The 23,296-nt window shown below is 29.6% G+C and overlaps 2 long non-coding RNA genes across 2 annotated transcripts; one reads left to right on the top strand and one right to left on the bottom strand.

Annotated features, from left to right (window-relative positions):
* Positions 1-5,637: 5,637 nt before the first annotated feature.
* LOC139906817 (uncharacterized) lies at positions 5,638-6,879 on the bottom strand. The gene is made up of 3 exons (XR_011782797.1): positions 6,207-6,879; positions 6,014-6,153; positions 5,638-5,951 (listed from the first exon to the last, which is right to left on the bottom strand). It is a non-coding gene; the product is annotated as an uncharacterized lncRNA (long non-coding RNA).
* Positions 6,880-7,320: 441 nt separating this feature from the next.
* On the top strand, positions 7,321-15,380 carry LOC121126595 (uncharacterized). Its single transcript, XR_005866994.2, has 3 exons — positions 7,321-8,218; positions 13,576-15,003; positions 15,067-15,380. It is a non-coding gene; the product is annotated as an uncharacterized lncRNA (long non-coding RNA).
* The last annotated feature ends 7,916 nt before the right edge of the window (positions 15,381-23,296 follow it).

Raw genomic sequence — 23,296 nt, 5'->3', positions numbered from 1 at the left:
TGATGCTATCTGGCTATGATTTCTAAATATTCCTACCATCCCAAAATCAAAGTATAAACGTAATGGAATTTCAAGAGTCCTTTTTTTTCTTTAATAAGGACTATATCAAAGCTATTCTGAATTTTTAATAAACATGGGACATATTAATATGTCCCATGTTTACTAAATATTTTCTTAACTCGTTTTATCCTAACTGTACCATGTGGTACCATCTTAACTGTCGATGATTAACAGTTAATAAGTATAAATCTACTTGTCGAAACTTTTTGATGATCTTAAAAGTACTTTAAGCTACTATGTATGTTAGTTCTAATTTCATTGTCCTACTCAGAGCTATGCAGTGTACATTTAATTACGAGGTACGAAAAAAAATTAGTTTCATTATGTCGATTCATAAAAAGTAAGTTAAATTAATGATTTATTTTGCTTTTCTTATTTTTTTCAATTTATATTTTGATTGAATATAGTGTTATTTATAATTTGATGCTAATTTTTGGATCTTTTTCAAAAATAAAGAAGAGGTGTATAAATGTTTTTTGTTCTTTTATACCGCACGGTACCACTAGGATAACATACGTACAAATACTCATTCTTTCGAACTTCACAGATTTATCTCTGTGAATGATATTTTAGCCTTGATCTCAGGAAGTGACGATGAACAAGTTGTTTATATGGAGCCTCCTGACGTCAATTATCTTACTGATGAGGATTCCGTTGATGAAGACTTGAATGGAGAATTCTGTCTGAACATGCTCTCTCACAGACAGGTAAGAGCTCCTGGAGAACTCCGTTCTCATTGGAAACAGGAGATTTTTTTAAGGATGATGAAAACTGTTTTGTCAGTTCCAGTTCAGCGGCAACGTATCAAAAGTCTTGAACTACTAATAAACGAATAAAAAAGCAATTCACATATATCAAAACCTCTAATACTGCAAATTCTAAAAAATTTCCTATGGGCAATTAGTCTCATTTTCGAAATTTATCTCCCGTGCAATTGTTTCAGTTGTTTTTTAGTAAAGATATTCTTGAACATATGAAAATTGAAATGAGTAAATACTCAATCAAGAGAGGTTGGTAGTCGAAATATCTGAATTAAAAGTTTTCATTGCTATATTGATATTGAGCGGCCATAATCCTCTTCCAATTCATATGTTCTGATCTAAGTCTATGGATGTTTTTAATCAAGCTGCTCCTAATACGCAGAGGCGAGACAGATTTAACACAATCAAAAAATGCATAAATTTCAATACAATGGATCTGGATATTTCTGACCGATACACCAAACTTCCACCTCTTATCGATCACTGACAAAAAAAAGTTTATGCTTCTTTTTGTACCAACGAGAACTGTTTCCCACGAGGAAGGAATTGTTTTTTTAGTGGAAAATACAACCGATTAAAAAAGAAAACGGTTGGTATTATTGCTAATTTTTTCTTCGTAAAGTCGGACATATTTATGGGGGTTGTAAATCGTAATCATTTTCGATATGTAAAAACAACGAAAATTTACATGGCAACCATCATAATTTGAAGAGTTTTAAGAGGATGAAGCTGAGTGTTCATGATGTTTCATTACCTTAGTTATGAGATGAGGGAAATAAACATAATTCCCACACTGTATTAGGTTAAGACATTTGCAGGAATTATTCCGTTTTCGATCCTCAATTCAACTCAGTCCTACAAGACTATAAACTTATAACCAGTAATAAACATACTGTGTATTTTTTAGGTGGCCGCTTTTTCGGAATTGGTAATCTGAAGAATGAATTTTCTTTTCCTTAACATTTGTCATTATTATTATAATTTCTGAGCAGTGAACCTTAGGGTGTCCCAATACATATATCATAATTTTTTTTTCCTCAAAAATTTATAATTTAATATTTTCTTCTATTTGATCTCAGCTACTCAAATATTTAAAAAAAAATATCTATGACAACGATAACAGGTGCCGACGAGAGCTTTAAGTTGATTCGATGACTTGATCGTAGAATGGACTGGAAAATTTACATTCAAATGAAGATTGCACCAAAAGAACTTATCATAAGTGCATTTTAACTCAATTGACTACTTGTATATAGATGTATGTCTGTTGTTTAAAACTTTGGTCTGCTTAATGTTAAATATATCCAAGTAATTCAGTAAGACGTGTTTCACCGTCCACCCTACTCAACAAATAGTGATGATTTTGAGTTTATCTTTCAGAATGGATAAATAATACATTTTTTATTCCCCATAATAGTATTCTATTAAGTTTTAGTATATTTTGATGACAGTGAGGTTTTACATATTACATTTTAAATTGGATAAATGTTGTGCCTTTGTTTGATTTTCACTTCAAAAGGTAATTACAGAGTAGAAGCTCAAAAATAATATACAATCTGTTGCCATTTTTTCTAATTTTTATCTAAACAAGTTCAAACTAATTTCACATGAAATAAAAACCCGATAAATGACAAAGAAAGATTTGATTACTCAAAACTTAGTAGCTGAATTATATAGGTGGTGTCAATTAAATATAAGAAATTTAGTCTTTATTCTTGAAGCAATTATTGATCCATTGGAGTTGAATATTTATGAATTTCCTATTAGTAAGTCTTCTATCCAAAGAATACAAAGTGATCGAAGAAAAGATCGGGGAACGCCATAAAATTTGATTTTGAAGACAAAATACCAGATGTTGTAGCTTTACTTTGGGATGGAAAATCACTAACCTGCTTTAAATAACTGGAAGATGAAAAAAGAAAGTTTGCCGATTGTGTTTACATATGGAAAGCAATCCTAGACTGAGAGGTCAAAGAAAATGTGCTAGTTATCTGATGTGATACCACAGCTTCAAATACTAGTCTTCTTAATGTTACCGTTATGCTGCTGGAGAAAAAAAATTGAGAAATGCTTTTATTTACTTGTCATCATCTTCATGAATTGATTTGAAAAAGTGTTTTCGAAGTGAAATTCAAAAATGTAACGACAAGTCCAAATATTCCTTTCTTTCAAAAATTAAAATATTATTGGAAAAATATAGATTCTTTCAAAATAGACTGCTTACAATCATTAGTACAAAGTAACCTATCACTTTCGGAAATTGAAGATTTATTAGAATATTATTGCAGTGACCTATCGAAAGAAATAGCGGGGAGATGATTACATGGAGCTCATAAAGCTATGTATTATATTTTTAGGAGGAGACAATGATTAAAAAGACCCCCCGTGCTATGCGCCATGCTTGTTGGATGGCCTGAGCAATTATACTTTCTGAAAATATCCTTATTAAGTTACAAGCTTAAAAAAAATAAAGACGATAAAATAGCGTTATTAGATATACGTTTATTGATTGTAATAAATATACGTTAAGCCTTGCTTGGAATGTATTTTAGCAGTCACAGCACCATATAATGATTTATGATTGTTAAAATAATTTAAAGCTTTTGAATAAATAGACGAAACAATATCAAAAGCTCCCTACTGAAACTTAGTCATCAAATATGGTATTTGACTAATGAAGAAGTATCCCTTTCACTCATTAATGATGATGTCGATCAAGAAGCTAAAGAAAAAATGGTCGTAAATTTGAAGGATGGAAATATCTCGGGACATGGAAAAATAAATGTTACGTCAAATGGAGGATATGATGGTTCTTGGTTTAGTACGTGAATGTTTTTAAATATAGTAATAAGTTTATTTATTGTTTCATTAACAACTCGTCCATCATTATATGAAATTAGATTGCAGATAAAAAAAAGGAACTTTTATCGGTCAAAAGCATGACACTGTTTTCCCGTTTCATAATTGAAGATTATTTTCTTTGTGAAGCTCCATCTTTATGGGATAGTAATTCTGCATGAATTGAACCTCAAAAAAATTTTCAATACTTAGAGCAGTTAATTTTACGGCTGAGATATACTTAGAAAGTTAACGAAATACTTCCATGGTTTAATTACAGCAGATGAGGAACATAAGCAATTTCTACTACGTTGCGTTCATGAACAGAAGCAGATATATCCTGAATGTAAAATAATACACTTAAAAGAAAATATATCCAAAAACATTAATTTATTGCGTTATTAAATAAAAATAATCCTACTATTTGAAATGGAGTACTATTATTTATCAATTATGAAAGATAACCTCACCATTATCACTGTATATAGAACACGGTGGTCTGCGTAAGTTGAAATACGCATTATTGAATTACTTGGAGATACTTCAAATTAGACAAACCAAAGTTTTACAGAACATACATTCATATATTTTCTAATGTCAACGAGTTAATGTACATTTATGATAAGTACTTTTGGTGTAATCTTCATTTGAATGTAAATTTTCTGGTTGACCCTACCATCAAGTCATCGAATTGAGTTTAAGCTGTCCTCAGCACCTGTTATCGTTATCTAAAAGAAAAAAAATCATATTCGAGTAGCTGAGATCAAATAAATAAAAAAAATACGGGGTATGCATTTTTGAAATATTACTTTTAACTTTATGAGACACCTTAGTGAACATCCTTTCCTAAATATATTCAATTACATTCAAAACCTGATCCAGCATTCCTGTGTACTCATAAAAGACGGAGTTTAATCATGAGGGTTTGTTCCTGAGTTATAATTGTAAGTCCTTGTTGGACTCAGAGTAGAATCGGGGATCGACGTCAGAGTATTTCTAGCAAATGTCCTAGTGTATATCATTTTCTCCTTCTTCCCTTGTCACAGCTGATCTTATGAAAAGTCATGAGCATTATTATTTCTCCCCTTCAAAACAATCTTCATATTGTCAATGTTTCCATGTTGATTTTTCTTTTTTTTAAGATGCCCATTCTACACTGGATTTTCATCACTGTTTTTAACTCATCAAAGTTAAGGTGGGTTCACTGCAGTGCGGCCACTCGTAGGAATAAATTATATTGAAGGAAAATAATTCCTACGTAGGGATATTTTATCTTCAATTTTTCTATAATAACTATAGTTGATATATTGTAGAGAAAAACGCGTGCAAGGAGGAGGGGGAAAAAAAGACATATGGTATCATTGTTTAAAATACTGATGTGATTATCATCTGCCTGCTTTATTATGATTTTTGAGGGTATAACGAATGTATTTATTAGCAAAATGTTTAATGAAGATATACTACGTATAATTGACTTCGACGTTTTTTATCCGTTACAGTAGATTTTATAAAGTCACACTCCATGAAATTGTAATTCATTATTAACATTATTCTGAGAATAATAGCTAATGGAACGACAAAGTAGAGTTTTCAAAATATATTTGAAGTTCCAAGTTTAAAAAAAGAAGGCTTTAATTAAATATAATCTACATAATAAAAAATTTGCCATCATATATTTATGTTAAATATACTAAATGAAACAATTGGAATCATATAACTTATAACAATAAATTATATTTATAGAATATTGAAATAATAGATTGATCCAAATAATATTTTCTTGTTCTGACACCGGAATACAGTTAAATTTGTCATAACTTTAGGCTGCAAAACACAAGCGAGACGTGGAGTTTAATGAAAAAGATAATCACTCCTCTTCTTCATGTGGAAGTTACTATATACAATTGTGCACAGGATAGATATATCTCTACCGATGAGATCGAACTAATTGTTAATAATAAAGTAAATGTCAAAATCATAAAATTAGAGAATAAATATACTAATAAAAAAAATGTTAGAAATTAATCCATCTTAAAGATTTAGAGCAAAAGCTAATTATGTAGTAATGTCCGGCGATATTACTCCTTCTTAAGAGCATCAAAAAAGATATTTTCCCCGTTATTTATGCTTATATAACAACATACTACTATCATGAAGGATATACACAATTGCTAATTATAATGTTACACCCAATGTAACTACCCTCGTTGTTGTGACCATTTAAACAGTTGTTTTTGCCTTTTATGAGTTTTCTGAACACCATTTCTTGGAGCCCATCAACCATAACTAAGCCTTTAGTGATAAAAAAGTAATATTTATTGACTATGTAATATTGGAAAACCTAATTATCATACCCAAGTCTTAAAGCGAAGTAAGTAGTCTCAGACAAACTAGTTGCAAACCATCCAAAGCTACTACCCCCGTTGTTGTGACCATTTAAGCAGTTGTTTTTGCCCTTTACTGAGTTGTGTATCATAATTCTTGATATGTTTAGCTAAAATAGAATCATATTTTATGGTTAGATTTAAAAAAAAATTGAATACTTACTGTGAGATAGTACAAAATTCAGAGTTCCATTTCGATATTCGTAAATACTTTTTACTGATAACTTGATCATCATTTGGTGTGGATGACTCAAAACATTTTTATATGTATTTCTATAAATGACATCAGTACCAACATCCTCCATTAATTTAATGATGGTTCCTCGGGAAGGGATAGGTTTACTCGTGTATTTCTCCATAAATTTTTTGAACTTAGATGATTAGCAATGGATAAGGTTATATTACATGCAATAAGCATCGTTGTGAGATCAAAGTTAAAGTCTGACTTGATGTATTCATCGTCAAATTGATTTTATAGATGAATATCCATACTCTTGTTATGAGATGAGGATAATGAGTGGCGTGTAATTCTGGACAGGGGACTAAAGGCACATTTATATCGACAAATCCGACAAACCATCTGTTTCTCATCCGGTAAGTATTTTCCAAATTCCTCGGCCTCCATTTTCATAAATCCATACAGAAGGCGACGTCATTTTGGGGATTTTATTCAGTTCTCTATCGACTATCACCATCTCATATTATATTAATATTGAATAATAAAGGCGGGAATGATAACGTTCATAATTGATAGAAGAAGATGTATATTATTTAATCAATCATGCCATAAGTATTTCTTCTCTTCTGCTCGCACGCTTTTCTATTCTTACCAAAATTATCACCCTTAATAATAACTAGTAGGTATGATAAAAAAAATTGTGGGGGGCTTTGAACACACAAGAAAGGAGAAAGGAATAAATCCCAAATTTTTATGTAATACAAATAGTAATATTAATTCAAATCACGGATATTAGTTTTTAATCCATTTTCCAGTTTAATCTAATAAATTGAAACTCTCATGTATAACCTGAAAAAATTTCACTTGCCATATTTGAGAAATTTAAGACTATAGGTAGGTATGTTAGAAAAGAGAGAGTGCTCTTATCTGTTTTCTCCCCACGTATTAAGTAGGTCGAACAGTTGATCTATAAGAAGTTTCCTGACGCATAAAACGCCATAAATATGAGCATCCTTTAAGTCATAAATTAGAAGACTTTTTCTTTAAGACGATACAAAAAATTTACCCCCATAATGTTTAAAAGGTTTTAAACTATATTGGCATTGCAAAAATTCAAGAAAAAGTAGCAACATACAGCTTCATTTAATAACATAACTTAAAATGACTTCCGAATTGGCTTCGATGTTTTGGGCCAATAATGACCCTTCTAATTTATAGATAATTTTTTTAAAACTTAAGCTAAACTTGAACATTTTTTTTTATTCATTAGTGAAATAAATATGAAAATCGTTTGATAGCATCAGTTTTATGAGATGAACTAGTTTGTAGTTTCTAATGAATAGAGGATGTAATGAACTGCAGATTTGCTTGGCAGTTTGGGGGAAAAAATCACCCCTTCCAGTTGAAAGAGAAAAAATTTTAAAACGTCTAACGAAGCTTGAATATTTATCTATTCATTCGTTAAAACAATTTAAAAATTTATTGACGGAATCTGTTTGTTGTCACTAACAAATGATAGGACTATTTCTTTATCTTTAAATTGGCTTCGACGTTTTGGGACAAAAATAACCCTTCTAAGTAATAAGTAATTTATTTTTTTTAAACGTAAAGGAAGCTTGAACATTTTTATGTTCATTAGTGAAAAAAAATATAAAAAATGATTGAGAGCATCTGTTTTTATTTATTGAAATAGATCGTAGGCGCTAATAAATTATGAGAGGAGTTTCATTTTTGTGTTATACTCAATCTTTTCCGGTAACTGGACCTCGTACAATTCACATCTAGGTAAGGGTAGGTTTTGTGATTCAGTGAGACAATAATAACAAACTATGTACGTCATATTTAATACACCAGTCTTAAGAAACCAGTCCTTAGTACGTGCAATTCAAGGAGAAGATGGATTAAATTTTGGACAACGAATCTACGGATTTCTCTGTGAATAGTCATTGGATTGTAATAATTGAAGTATTTATGGGAAGAGGCACTCCATACGCTAAGTAAGAGCCCCTTTTCAAATTCATATTTTAACTTTTTCAGACTTTCTAACATACCTACTGTAGGGTTATTATATTTAGAATCATCGTAGGTATGTTAACAAAGTAGAGGGCGCCACCGAGTTTTTTTTCAAGGGAATAATGTAAATCTAACATAAGATTAATTTTAGAACTGGTTCTTCAACAAATGTTTGGTTATTGAATGATTATACATTATTTGATTTGAATACTGTATTTTGGGAAAGTTTCGCAAAAGTGTATTATATTTATTGCGTTTAACGTTTACATAAAGATCCCAGCCACATCACTACCCAAAAAACTATTCAATTTCGTGAGATATAACTATATTATTTCTTCATTTAAAGTAGTGCCTTCTAAGTTTTGTCACGGATAGCTTTTATGTTTTGAATCCTGAGTCTCTCCAGTTAACTTGTAGGGTTTTTTTAATACATCCTATGTAAGTAGTAAGGTTTTATCCATTTTCTGTCCGAATGTTAGCATACTTTATACTGGTTATTAACCCTCAGATCGTCCGCAAACTAGGATCATAATGATTGCAGTTGAATTAATTTGATTTTTTTCCGTTTATTATAACGGTTTTGATATAATTGAACGATGTCTCCTTCTAAGAAGAGGAAAATGCCTGAAAGTGCTATTCGAAAGACTGGAATCGATTTCTAAATCAAATAATTATTTCTTTGGAGAACTATTAATTATGGAGAGCACCTTTTGTAAACTTCAAAGAATTAAAATTCATTATTCAATCAATGATATGAAGAAAGCTTGTATTTCTTCCACAATTTTGAATTAGACATTGATAACAAAGAAATTACGTCGGCGAGGTGCCACAACATGGACGCTAAAGAACTTATTATTACTTTTTCAGCAATAAAAAATAAATTTTAAGTTCTACTATGATGGAGTACATATCATGTCGATTAAAAGCTTCAAAGAATGGTACTATATATTATTTAGAAAAGATGGATACTCTACCTAGAGAAGACATCATAACAAAAGTGTAAAATTTGCAAGGATTTTAGGAAAAAAAAATATATATATACCGTGAAGATGTTGGTAAGGAACTAGTGAATAGAAAATTTTGGAATGAAACATCGAAGGGAGATAGTTTAAGGAACAAAATAGAATAAAAATTAAAAAAGGGCGATTTATAAACAGCATTTAATTATTTTAAAAATATAGAAGAATGGACTAAAAATGAGGTTTTAGACATTTTAAAAGAAAAAGTTATTGGAAAAAATGCATACCACTTATGGTTTGTAGATTCACAACTTAAAGCCTTTAATGCCAAAGTGGAAGATTTGAATTTAGATAAAATGTGTTTTAATATTTGATATTGATCTCAAACCGAAAATAATGCCACTTCAGAAGAAAAGTGAAATGTCAGCGTTTCCTTTAGGAGCTGATATTTTATTAGGAGATTTAAAATTTTTTGATTAACTTGATCTTACAATATTTTTATTATTATAATTTGCAGAATGATATAAATATTTGATAGTTATGCCATAAATTAGTATTTACTTCTTTGTAAATAAAGATTATTACTGAATTAATAATTTTTAAACTACACAAATAATAAATTAATATAAATTTCAAAATTTTTATAGGTTCTTGTATTAAGTTTATTAGTTTATTTATTATTATTAATAATAAGTATGCGTCATGTTTATTATGATTTGTGACGTCATTTTCAAATTTGCAGCTTCAACTAGTGTTCAAATAGATGAAACATATACAAATTGCTCTTAAACAAAGGGAGAGGATTACAAGAAAAACGATTTAATTTTTTATCCCGAAAAATTGCAATTAATCGGGATATATCTCACCAATTAACTTAATTTTGGTATCACTGCATTATACAGCTAAAGTTACATAATTGATATTATATTAAAAATACAAAAATATGCTGTTTTGATTTTTTGTTGACATACATAATCAGAGCAATATTAATTTTTATAATTCAAATTAATTCTAATTTTTGGAAGAAAACAATTTATTTTTGTTGTAAATATATTATGTAGTTTAATCTATGTGGTTAATGTATATTAATTAAGTATTATTTTTTTCAAGGCATTATTTGATTTCCAAGAATAAGTAATGGTACTTCTAGATTTATTTATTGAGATATTTTAGATAATATGTATGTGAAGTTTTAATAATACGTTTATAATTGTTATTATTTAATGAAGAACATCTTATAATAAATATTAAATATAATATATCTCTTTACTTATATACTTATTTTCTTAAACTTTCTAAATTTATTGATGAGCTAGACTTTTAACCTTGAAGATATCCAAATATTTCTTGCTAGCTTCAGTCTTAAAATTTTCATATTTTTAATGACCATTTAAAATTATCATTTTAATTAAAATAAATTATCATTTTAATTAAAATAAATTATCATTTTAATTAAAATAAATTATCATTTTAATTAAAATAAATTATCATTTTAATTAAAATAAATTATCATTTTAATTAAAATAAAATATCCTTTATTAATTTATAAAATGTTTGAACTTTTAATATGAACAATTTAACTAATGTAAAATGTTAATACATAATAATATAATAAACAATTTTCATTAATTAATAATCTTATATCAGTATGTATAAAATATTATATTAATTCAAATTAATTAATAATTATATTATCAAATATGTATGAAATATTTTATAATTATATTATTTACACCAAATTGTCCTCTTCGCATCTCATACTTAAAAAAATATTAATCATATAGACTTTGATTCTTCTTTTCTTCTCTTCTCATTACGTGACAACATAAAATAAACATAAGACATACGTCATAGCTAGGGGTTGTTGAAATCGTTGAAAAAGAACGAATTTGATTGGTTGAAAGAGATTATATAAAAAAAGAGAAAAAAAACACGTGGGTACGCTTGTATCTTTTAAACAACTTTTCCTCAGTAGTGTACTAATCATCGGCAAAGAAACTTCTCCTCACTAGTCTCTCAGGTACATCATCATCATACCGAAGAAAAAACGTGCCTATTTTCATGGGTTTCTAACAACGGATGTACTGATGTGTGAAATTATGATTTGGAAAGTAATAGTATATCTTGGCGTTTTTGGGGTTTCTCGTGCCTATCTCGTTCTTTATGTCAAGTAATCCGCCACTCCAAAACCTCCCATCACATCAACAACTTAAAAGTCTTCAATAAACATAAGATTCAAGGAGACGAAGGAGAATTAAACGGTTCATCATTCAATTTGGACGTAGCACAGTTATTTGTGTCGTGTAACATCCCTTTAATTGTTCTGAATCATCCCAATTTCTCCAAGATTATTGAAAAGTATACTGGAAAAACTTATCCAGGTCTATGGGTAGTTAACAACTTGGTTGAAGAAGTATGTCAAGGAGTTTTGAAGAGGTGGAAGAAAAAAGATATTTTCGTTGCACTAGATGAGACAAGAGATTATCGAGAGAGGTCAATGATGGCAATTTTGATTGGCGCATTGGACAGACATTTCTGTGGGAGAGCTTACCTTATTGACTTGATTGATATGGAGATTGTCAACGTAAACAATGTAAACAACATCCACATAAGCTCAGTTTATACGTTATTGGGAGAAGCTTTTGTCCTGTGTAGACTTAAAGTTTTCATCACTGATGCCGCCTCGTATTGTCTCAAAGCAGGAAAATATTTACGAAAAGAAATCCCGGAATTGATTCACATTACATGTATTGCTCATGGATTACATAGAGTTGCAGATATGGTTCGTCAAAAGTGTCCTAACGAACGAACTTATTTCCAATGTGAAGATGTTTTTGAATTCTGGAAGAAAAAAGAGAGTATTTACTGCTTCGTACGAAATTCCCCTCCCTTCATCACCAATTATAACAAGATAGAGAACTTGGTTAAAAGCTGTGGAGTACTATTACCGTGACTTCGACGTCTTCAGGGAATATTTAAACAGCCTTGATGAAGATTTGCAGCAACCAGAAGAGCACAAGAAGTAATTAATAATGATTCCTTAAGAGAATAAGTTGTATTTATACAGGAAATTTTTCGTCAAATACCTTTGGCAATAACTGTGCTTGAGAAAAGATTCCCTTTTTACCAACCTAACCATAGTAGAAAATCTGACTCCAGTTTTGAAGAAGGATCCATTCAAGACCAAGTTAAAAGAAGTGCTTCAAAAGAATCCTGGCTACACAAAACTAAATCCACTCTCAACAAGTGAAAACCTTTTATACAAAAATACTCCAATTGTCAATTGTGATGCTGAGAGAGTCTTTAGTATGATGAATATTATCAATACGAAAAGGAGGTCCAAACTAAGTACTAAGAAATTGAGGGAATTGTTGATCACCAAATGGAATGAATGTTCTGTTATCATTTAATTGTTAACTTGTATATTAATAATATACAACAATCCCTCTTCCTTCATGAGTAAATAAACAAATAATTCAAGTTAAAGATATATTCTAAACGATACTGTTTTAATTGGGTTGGAATCGATATTTACTTTGAACACATGATCCAGCGACAGATACAATTGCACCAGTGTCATATGTAGCTATTATATTTTTGAAGTAATTTCCATGGACATTCAATGCATCGATGGGTAATTTATTCAGTTCAAAATTTTGAATAGAGTTGATGATCGAAATAGAGTTTTCTTTTAGACACCTGCATACTCTTGCATAGTGGCCTCTCTTACCACATCTTGTGCATTGGATGCTTTTTGTAATCAAACTTTCCCATTCCTATGAGGAAATTGGAAACCATACTGTTTACATAATCTTTCTTGGCTCTTGTTCCACAATCTCTTACAGCTTTGACTTCTTCGATATATATTGAATCCACATGACTTTGTATTTGCGTTACTACCCTTTGATACTAAATCATTTAAACTATTTCGATTATTCTTTTCCGTTTCTACTATTCTCCATTAATATATACTTCACATATTGTATTTGCATCATCAACTAATCTTAATTGTGTTTCTCTATACTTCCGGACTCCGGTTAATTTTTTTGACGTCATCCTTGAATGTTCTTTCAAATATAATTTATATACTTGTATCTAAGGTCTAACGATGATTAGATCCACCTTATATATTGATATTCGTAACCAATATTTTATAGTATGAAAATTAATATTTAATACTATTTGTATCATACAATAAATTATAACTAACATTAAGACATTTTCTTGATAATATTATTTTGATTAAATATTACAAAGTAAAGCTTTATTTTGGTGAAGGAAAGGCTCTATATATAGTAACCTTTCAGATAAATTGTAATACTAAAAAAATCATAATTGATATATCTCTATAAGTATGTTCGAAATTCTTTCATTCTTTGTAGACTCCTCCTCGACTTCCTTCTCAAGCTGGAAATCACCAAAGAATCTTATCAGGACAAACTACTTTAAACTAACATCTATCCCAGACGGTCGGTAAAATAATCATGCTGGACTCTTTCTTGATCAATGATCTCCCATGTATATATCTTGAATTTACTCTTATCATTCTTCAGAAGCCTATTTTTTCCCCTTGGAACTCTGTCTTTCTCGATCATGCTCAATCAAGAGGGTTATCTTGTCAACCTTGTTTGGATCATTTTTCATTTGAAAAACATCAGCCCTGGAGGATACCATGTTTTCATTCCTCTTACGTTGTGGAGTACGACTTTTTATCTCTTAATATTAAATTTATTACTTTTTATTTATCGTGATTTTGCCTTTTTTATTTTTATGCCATCTATTTATAGATCAGCTCTGGAAAAGCCGATAGTTTGTCTTATGTCTATTTTTTAATGTATAAACTCAAGTCATAAGTTATATTTCATATAAATTAAATATTTTAATAAGATGATTTTATATCCTTCATTTTCTATAATAACGATTACATACATTGTTTTAATTAATAAAATAAGAAGACACATAAAATACATAATTGATGGTAAAATTCTAAAATGGATTGAGATTCCAAGCTTCTCATATATTTTAGTTTTTCGATTGGATTGTAATTTAATACTTGTCGTTGGAGTCTTTCACTTATGTCTTTTATAAATTTTTTTTCTAAAGGTGCCATTCCTTCTTTTAATATCCACTTTTTTCTTTTTGGCAACTACCTCTTCTTTTTTTAAACAATTTATTACTTTCTTTATATTAGGATGCATGCTTGTGATTAAACTTTGTAATGCGTTGTGAAACCCATTGTTCAATGGTAATGTTTGTTCTGTTCTTTCCCCTTCTCGTAACATTCCATAATCATTGTTCATGAAAAAATGAGATATATTCACAAATAAAGTCTATCGATTAAGATTCTTCCATTTTGTCAAGCCCCAACTAAGACCATAACTATGATTAATTAACGTGCTACAAGTCAATGAGTCCTTTCGAAATAGACTAATCATTTCAGATTCGTGATTCCTTACTCCTAATAAATAATAAAGTATAAGCAGTACAATATTACATATTACTTTTTTATTATTGATTAATTATTTCATCACTATTTTCGTTTTATTCTTCTTCTCCCTTAGTTATATACAAGGGTGATAATTTTGGTAAGAATAGAAAAGCGTGCGGGGAGAAGAGAACAAATACTTATGGCATCATTGATTAAAAAATATACATCTTCTTCTATCAATCAAGAACGTTATCATTTCCGCCTTTATTATTCAATATTAATATAATATTAGACGGTGATAGTCGATAGACAACGGGGGTAGTAGCTTTGGATGGTTCGCAGCTAGTTTGTCTGAGACTAGTTTCTTCACTTAAAGACTTGGGTATGATAACTAGGTTTTCCAATATTACATAGTCAATAAATATTACTTTTTTTATCACTTAAGGCTTAGCTATGGTTGATAGGCTCCAAGAAATGGTGTTCAGAAAACTCATAAAAGCCAAAAACAATTGCTTAAATGGTCACAACAACGGGGGTAGTTACATTGGGTGTAACATTATAATTAGCAATTGTGTATATCCTTCATGATAGTAGTATGTTGTTATATAAGCATAAATAACGGGGAAAATATCTTTTTTGATGCTCTTAAGAAGGAGTAATATCGCCGGAAATTACTACATAATTAGCTTTTGCTCTAAATCTTTAAGATGGATTAATTTCTAACATTTTTTTTATTAGTATATTTATTCTCTAATTTTATGATTTTGACATTTACTTTATTATTAACAATTAGTTCGATCTCATCGGTAGAGATATATCTATCCTGTGCACAATTGTATATAGTAACTTCCACATGAAGAAGAGGAGGGATTATCTTTTTCATTAAACTCCACGTCTCGCTTGTGTTTTGCAGCCTAAAGTTATGACAAATTTAACTGTATTCCGGTGTCAGAACAAGAAAATATTATTTGGATCAATCTATTATTTCAATATTCTATAAATATAATTTATTGTTATTAGTTATATGATTCCAATTGTTTCATTTAGTATGTTTAACATAAATATATGATGGTAAATTTTTTATTATGTAGATTATATTTAATTAAAGCCTTCTTTTTTAAACTTGGAACTTCAAATATATTTTGAAATACTCTACTTTGTCGTTTCATTAGCTATTATTCTCAGAATAATGTTAATAATGAATTACAATTTCATGGAGTGTGACTTTATAAAATCTACTTTAACGGATAAAAAACGTCTAAGTCAATTATACGTAATAAATCTTCATTAAACATTTTGCTAATAAATACTTTCGTTATACCCTCAAAAATTATAATAAAGCAGGCAGATGATAATCACATAAGTATTTTAGAACAATGATACCATATGTGTTTCTTTCCCCCTTCTCATTGTACGCGTTTTTCTCTACAATATTATCAACTTTAGTTATAAACAACTCAGGGTGATAATTTTGGTAAGAATAGAAAAGCGTGCGAGGAGAAGAGAAGAAATACTTATGGCATCATTGATTAAATAATATACATCTTCTTCTATCAATCAAGAACGTTATCATTCCCGCCTTTATTATTCAATATTAATATTATATTAGATGGTGATAGTCGATAGAAAATGGAGGCCCAGGAATTTGGAAAATACTTACCGGATGAGAAACAGATGGTTTGTCGGATTTGTTGATATAAATGTGCCTTTAATCCACTGTTTAGATAGAATTGATATATGAGATATTTAACTGAATTCCGAGGTCAGAACCAGAAAATATTACTTAAATCAATCTATTATTTCAATATTCTATATTTATAATTTATTGTTATTATTAGTTATATGATTCTAATTGTTTAATTTTGTATATTTAACATAAATTTATGATGTTTTGTTTTTTAGTATGTAGATTATATTTAATTTAAGCCTTCTTTTTTAAACTTGGAACTTCAATTTTGAAATACTATACGCTGTTGTTTCATATGTTATTATTCTGAGAATATAGTTCATAATGAATTACAATTTCAGGGAGTGTGACGTTTTCAAATCTACTGTAACGATAAAAAAACCTCTTTCTTTGGTAAAACAGCACGGAGCCTCCATAAGATCTTCCAATGAGTTTTCTCAATGGAATACGTGACTCACTACTTTTAAGTAAGAAATCTGTAGGAGAAGGATCTCACAGTCAAGATTTACCTATGAGGTGAGCCGTAACCGTGTGTGTTCCGTAAAACAGACTGAGCCTCCACAAGATCTTTCAATGAGTTTCCTCAGAGGAACACAAAGATATTAAAATAGTAAAAAATTCCTTGAGTTATTTGAGAATTTTTACAGATAAAGTTCAAGGTTGCTCGAAGGACCATGTAAGTTATTAAGGCCTCTCTCAATTACCTCAAAGATTAATAAATAATAATGGATTGTATAACTTACAAATAAATAAATATGCGTAAAATAAAAGGTATTGTTAATAGTATTTCAAATGAATATATAAAAAAAGGTGAAACTTATGTTTCCCTTAAAAAGCATGTGTGTAAAAAGTCCTACTACGTTAGGTAGGTAAACAAAAGGAAAAAACCTCCAGGTGAAGTATGGGACGAAAAAAATTTACCTTAAAGAAAGAAGAACGATAGAATAACCGGTTTACTTCTTGGCAGGAAAACTATGAGCATCAATCACTCACATTCATGATCCTATGCATATTCAAATATCTGAGGATACCGGACCATAACAATAAACAAGCTTCAAATTATACTGGCCTATATGAAATCGCTAGGCTCTCCATCAATGCAAGAAATAATTTCTTCAAATACTTCTTCAAAATTAATCATCGGATATAAACTCTCAGCAACAAAAGAAAATAATGTTCATCTTTGAACAACGATAAATACATCATAATTCGTAGTAAATAATAATACGTAATATTTCTAAATAATACCGTGCTTCGTAGAAATTCAAATAAAGCAAATACTAATTGTATTAGAGATATTGAAATTCCCTACTCATCGTGAATGGATCTCTTCAATTTAGCAATCTTTTGTTCTCCTTCGTAAAGAAGGTGTTGAATCTATTCTCTTGAGATGGATGATCGAGTTAAAAGTATCTTTCTGACCTTGGTCATCTCTTTCAGATAATATATCTGAAGAGTTATTGTATTTTTGTCACATCAAAAATACAAGCCCTGATTTTCGCAGTTATAAGTTAAGTTTTATCTGGGCTTACGAACAACGAAGAACAACTGCCTGAATGATCTCGAAGGGGGTCTTAGCTCCAAATAGTGTGGTAAAGTTGTAAATAATCTAATTTTTTCCTTAATTCTTTTATACAAGTTACAAATAAATCATACAAATTCATTAATCATGTAACTATTATAAATATTCCCTTAACATAGCATAATATCGATTGATGATTGAATCACAACAATATTTAATTAGATTAGTATATTAATATAGAGTAATACTAAAAGTAATACAAAGCACATATACTGACATTGTTATTGATACATATTCATAACCTGGACGCAGCTCAAACATGATCCAATGACATTTGAAAGTTAAATACTATGGCATTGACGTTAATACGTTTCTATTAAGTATTATATTTAATAAATAATTATAAATTATGATAATAATTGAAAAACGACCTACGGAAGAGAAAATAAATATTTGATGACTTGCCAACTTTTTAAGTTTACCCACTAATAAATAAAAAAACAGTTTATAATTTTAATAGTAGGTTTATTTTAACAGTGAGGGGCATTTGATTATATGAACAAAAGTATAGTTTTTGGAGGAAGAAAAATCCCAACTGTCAAGCATGTGGGGGGAAACTTTTTGTTTTGGGAGAGTTTCTCTACAAAAGGGAGGTGACAACTTCCCCACATCGGAGATTGGACACAAATAAAATTTGTGATACAACTTATTAAATATTAGGGCGTTTAAAATATAATGCAGACTCCAGTACTAAAGTACTCCCTGCGTAATTTATTTTATACAACTTTTAGCCTCCTAAAATATGAAATTGACTAATTTTAAAAACATATTACATGAGTATATTTATTTAAATTATTGTAATTGTAGTCTTATATATGAAGTAATAAGCATATAAGTAAAATTAAATAACTTATTTAGTTAAATACTCATACTAATGTAACTTTTTGAGTCCTATCTTTGCATTATTTGTACCATTCTATAAAAATTAATATTATCATCTTTAATCTCAGGAGTCGTAAACTTAAATTTTTTTAACACAATTTATATATGATTCCGATGTTTCATACCTTTATTGTTGGCTGGAGTGTCTATAGAATAGGAATAAATCCAATTCTACATTAAAATGTTCTCAATTCATCTGAAAAATCTATAAGAAAGTTTTAATAGAATAATCATGAAAATACAATGGTCAACTTCTTTAATACGAAAAATAGTCCTACTTTCCATCCATTTCCTTAGTAATTACCTTGAGAGTCTAATATCGTCTTGCTCTTTTTTCAATGACAAAAGAGACTCACAAATCGAATAAATAACTGTTAGGGAATTGATGTGTACTGGATGTATAAAAACCGAATAGCACGAATTCAGCCTTACCAATAGAATTGATACCACTTATTAATGTGTTTGAGATGAGTAATTTGATTTTTTCTGAATATCAAGGACACTGAAGGACTCTAATCGATCAAATAGTTTTCCTTGTGTAGAATACAAAATATAGTTGACTTTAGGAGGAATAGATTCAGGAATTTCAATGAAGTAGCTAGAAGATGAGAACTCCCTCTATTTCTCAATGGGTTTATATGATTATTCTTCCACTATTTCGAATACATCACTCTTCAGGAGTATACAACGATTCCATATAAGATCGGGAGCGGCTAATACATTCTTGAGTCGATGATCTACAAGATTAGAACTAACTATTGGGGACCTTTATGTTGACGTGTATCTCCACAATTAGTTATGCTTCCATTTATGAAGATGATAGCTAATGAGGGATCTAATGGTACTCCTCAAAAGGAGGATATCCTGAACATCAAGTTAAAAATGAGTGGCTTGCTGCTAGGATATTCTATTCAACTTAATGAAAATGTATTAATTCATTGGAACAATGGGTGGAATGAGATCCATATGTACGAATGTTTCGTCAAAAATATACATCGAAATAAAGTAAAAATATAGACCAGAACTACCCAGTAACACAATTAAAACTCTTCTCTCTCATATTCAAAACATTACCTTACAAGGTTTCGTGTCGATTCACATTCCTTGTTACTAGTTATGTTAAAGGATTTCAACAAAATTAGATTTGAAGTAGATAATTAATCTTATTTGATGTACCTTTTTCTCCTAATTTCAACGATACCAGTATTTTGAATATAAATTCAATAGGAACGGAGTAATTGTATGGTTTTCGATTGGGAATTCCGACTTCATTTCTATGCGTTTTAATTCAATGTTATTGTTTTTGTTTATTTGGCTATGACGGTTCTAGGTAATTTTGTCCTTAACATTATTACCCCCTAAATTTTTTCCGCGTCATTTTTTCCGTTGGTAATTGTTTCTCCATGACATTTTCTCGCATGACAACTTCTCCGCCCTTTTATATTGTTCTATTATCGATTCGAACTTTACAATTGTACTTCAATAATATGAATTATAGAACCAAAGTTGATAATCCCGTAGAGAAAAACGCGTGCAAGGAGAAGGGGGGAGGGAGGGATACTTATGGTATCATTGTTTAAAATACTGATGTGATTATCATCTGCCTGCTTTATTATGATTTTTTAGGGTATAACGAAAGTATTTATTAGCAAATGTATAATAAAGATATACCACGTATAATTGACTTGACGTTTTTTATCGTTACAGTAGATTTGAAAACGTCACACTCCATGAAATTGTAATTTATTATGAACCATATTTTCAGAATAATAACTAATGAAACGACTGCGTATAGTATTTCGAAATTGAAGTTCCAAGTTTAAAAAAGAAGGCTTAAATTAAATATAATCTACATACTAAAAAATAAACCATCATAAATTTATGGTAAATATACAAAATTAAACAATAGGAATCATATAACTAATAAAAATAAATTATGTATACAGAATATTGAAATAATAGATTGATATAAGTAGTATTTTGTGGTTCTGACATCGGAATTCAGTTAAATATGTCATAACTTTAGGTTGCAAAACACAAGCCAGACGTAGAATTGAATCAAAAAGAGCATCACTCCTTTTTGATTAAATGTGGAAGTTGCTATATAACATTGTACATAAGATAGATATATCTCTACCGATGAGATCTAAATAATGATTAATAATAAAGTAAATCTCAAAATCATAAAATTAGACAATAAATATACAAAAAAAAAAAAAAATGTTAGAATTAAATCCATCTCTTCTTGCAATTTTAGTACAAATAGCTTTTAGAATCCTACTTTCATTTATTTCATGTTTATTTGAAAAAAGAAAAGTTAATCCATACAGTCAAATTTTAAACCTTAACTACTTATCTTAGATATAAAAATAAGACTCATTTATAACTGATAAGACAGTTAAGGGATCCATTTTTGACTTAATGTAGTTTTCTAACATGACATTAGAATTAGATCCAGCGTAAAAATTTAGAGCAAAAGCTAATTATGTAGTAACCTCCGGCGATATTACTCTTTATTAAGAGTATCAAAAAAGATTTTTCCCCCGTTATTTATGCTTGTATAACAACGTACTATTATCATGAAGGATATACATAAATCCCAATTTCATAATATAAAATTTTGGTTACGAATATCAACATATAAGGTGGACCTAATCATCGTTAGAACTGAAATACAAGAATATAGCTTCTATTTGAAAGAACATTCAAGGGTGGCGTCTAAAAAACTGACCTAAGTCCAGAAGTATAGAGAAGCACAATTAAGATTAGTTGATGATGCAAATACAATATGTGAAGTACATATTAATGGAGAATAGTAGAAACGGCAAAGAATAATCGAAATAATTTAAATGATTTAGTATCAAAGGGTAGCAACGCAAATACAAAGTCATGTGGATTCAATATATATCGAAGAAGTCAAAGCTGTAAGAGATTGTGGAACAAGAGCCAAGAAAGATTATGTAAACAGTATGGTTTCCAATTTCCTCATAGGAATGGGAAAGTTTGATTACAAAAAGCATCCAATGCACAAGATGTGGTAAGAGAGGCCACTATGCAAGAGTATGCAGGTGTCTAAAAGAAAACTCTATTTCGATCATCAACTCTATTCAAAATTTTGAACTGAATAAATTACCCATCGATGCATTGAATGTCCATGGAAATTACTTCAAAAATATAGTAGCTACATATGACACTGGTGCAATTGTATCTGTCGCTGGATCAAGAGTTCAAAGTAAATATCGATTTCAACCCAATTTAAACAGTATCGTTTAAAATATATCTTTAACTTGAATTATTTATTTATTTACTCATGAAGGAAGAGGGATTGTTGTATATTATTAATATATAACTTCCCTATAAATAACATGATAAATCTATATTATACTCTTTAAATTTATGCAAGACAAAATATATTGTTAGTTAGAGAACATCAAACCCATCATTACAGGAAGTGTACCCGTAACTTCTTTGTGACCACTGACCATAAGGGATGAATAGATAACTTTGGTACGAAATATAAAGAATAGAAATGAGGTAATTAAGTAACAAATTATTTAAAAAATATTGCTATTTTTTTCGGTTTGACAATTAAATGATAACGGAACATTCATTCCATTTGGTGATCAACAATTCCCTCAATTTCTTAGTACTTAGTTTGGACCTCCTTTTCGTATTGATAATATTCATCATACTAAAGATTCTCTCAGCATCACAATTCACAATTGGAGTATTTTTGTATACAAGATTTTCACTTGTTGAAAGTTCCTTTAGTTTTGTGTAGAATGGATTCTTTGAAGCACTTCTTTTAACTTGGTCTTGAATTACTCTTCCTTCCAATCTTGAGTTTGATTTTGTACTATGGTTAGGCTGCTAAGAAGAAGCAATTTTTCCTTAAGCGCAGTTATTGCCAAAGGTATTTGACAAAAAATTTCCTGTATAAATACGACTTCTTCTTTTAAGGAATCATTATTAATTACTTCTTTTGCTCTTCTGGTTGCTGCCAAATCTTCATCGTCGAAGTGACGTCCACTGCTTTTAACCAAGTTCCCTATTTTTTTATAATTGGTGATGGAGAGAGGGGAATTTCGTACGAAGCAGTTAATACTCTCTTTCTTCTTCCAGAATTCAAAAACATATTCTTCACATTGGAAATAAGTTCATTCGTTAGAGGAAACTTTTGTTGAACCATATCTGCAACTCTATGTAATCTATGAGCAATATATGTAATGTGAATCAATTCCGGGATTTTTTTCTCGAAGATATTCTCCTACTTTGAGACAATACGAGGCATCAGTTCTCCCAATAACTTATAAACAGAGCTCATGACGATGTTCTTTAACTTGTTTGCGTTTGCAATCTTAATATAAATCAAGTCAATAAAGTAAGGTCTCCCAGATAAATTTCCGTCCAAAGGGCCAGTCAAAATACGAATATCCTTTTCTTCCACTTCTTCTTTTATTCTATTAAAAACTCCTTGACAACATACTTCCCCAACAAAGTTGTTAACGAGCCAACGACTTGTAG

The sequence above is a fragment of the Lepeophtheirus salmonis genome, chromosome 12 (genome assembly GCF_016086655.4).
Source record: "Lepeophtheirus salmonis chromosome 12, UVic_Lsal_1.4, whole genome shotgun sequence".
NCBI classification, from domain to species: Eukaryota; Metazoa; Arthropoda; class Copepoda; order Siphonostomatoida; family Caligidae; genus Lepeophtheirus; species Lepeophtheirus salmonis.
The sequence above is the reverse complement of the archived record's forward strand: the minus strand, read 5'-3'. Positions and strand labels throughout refer to the sequence as shown.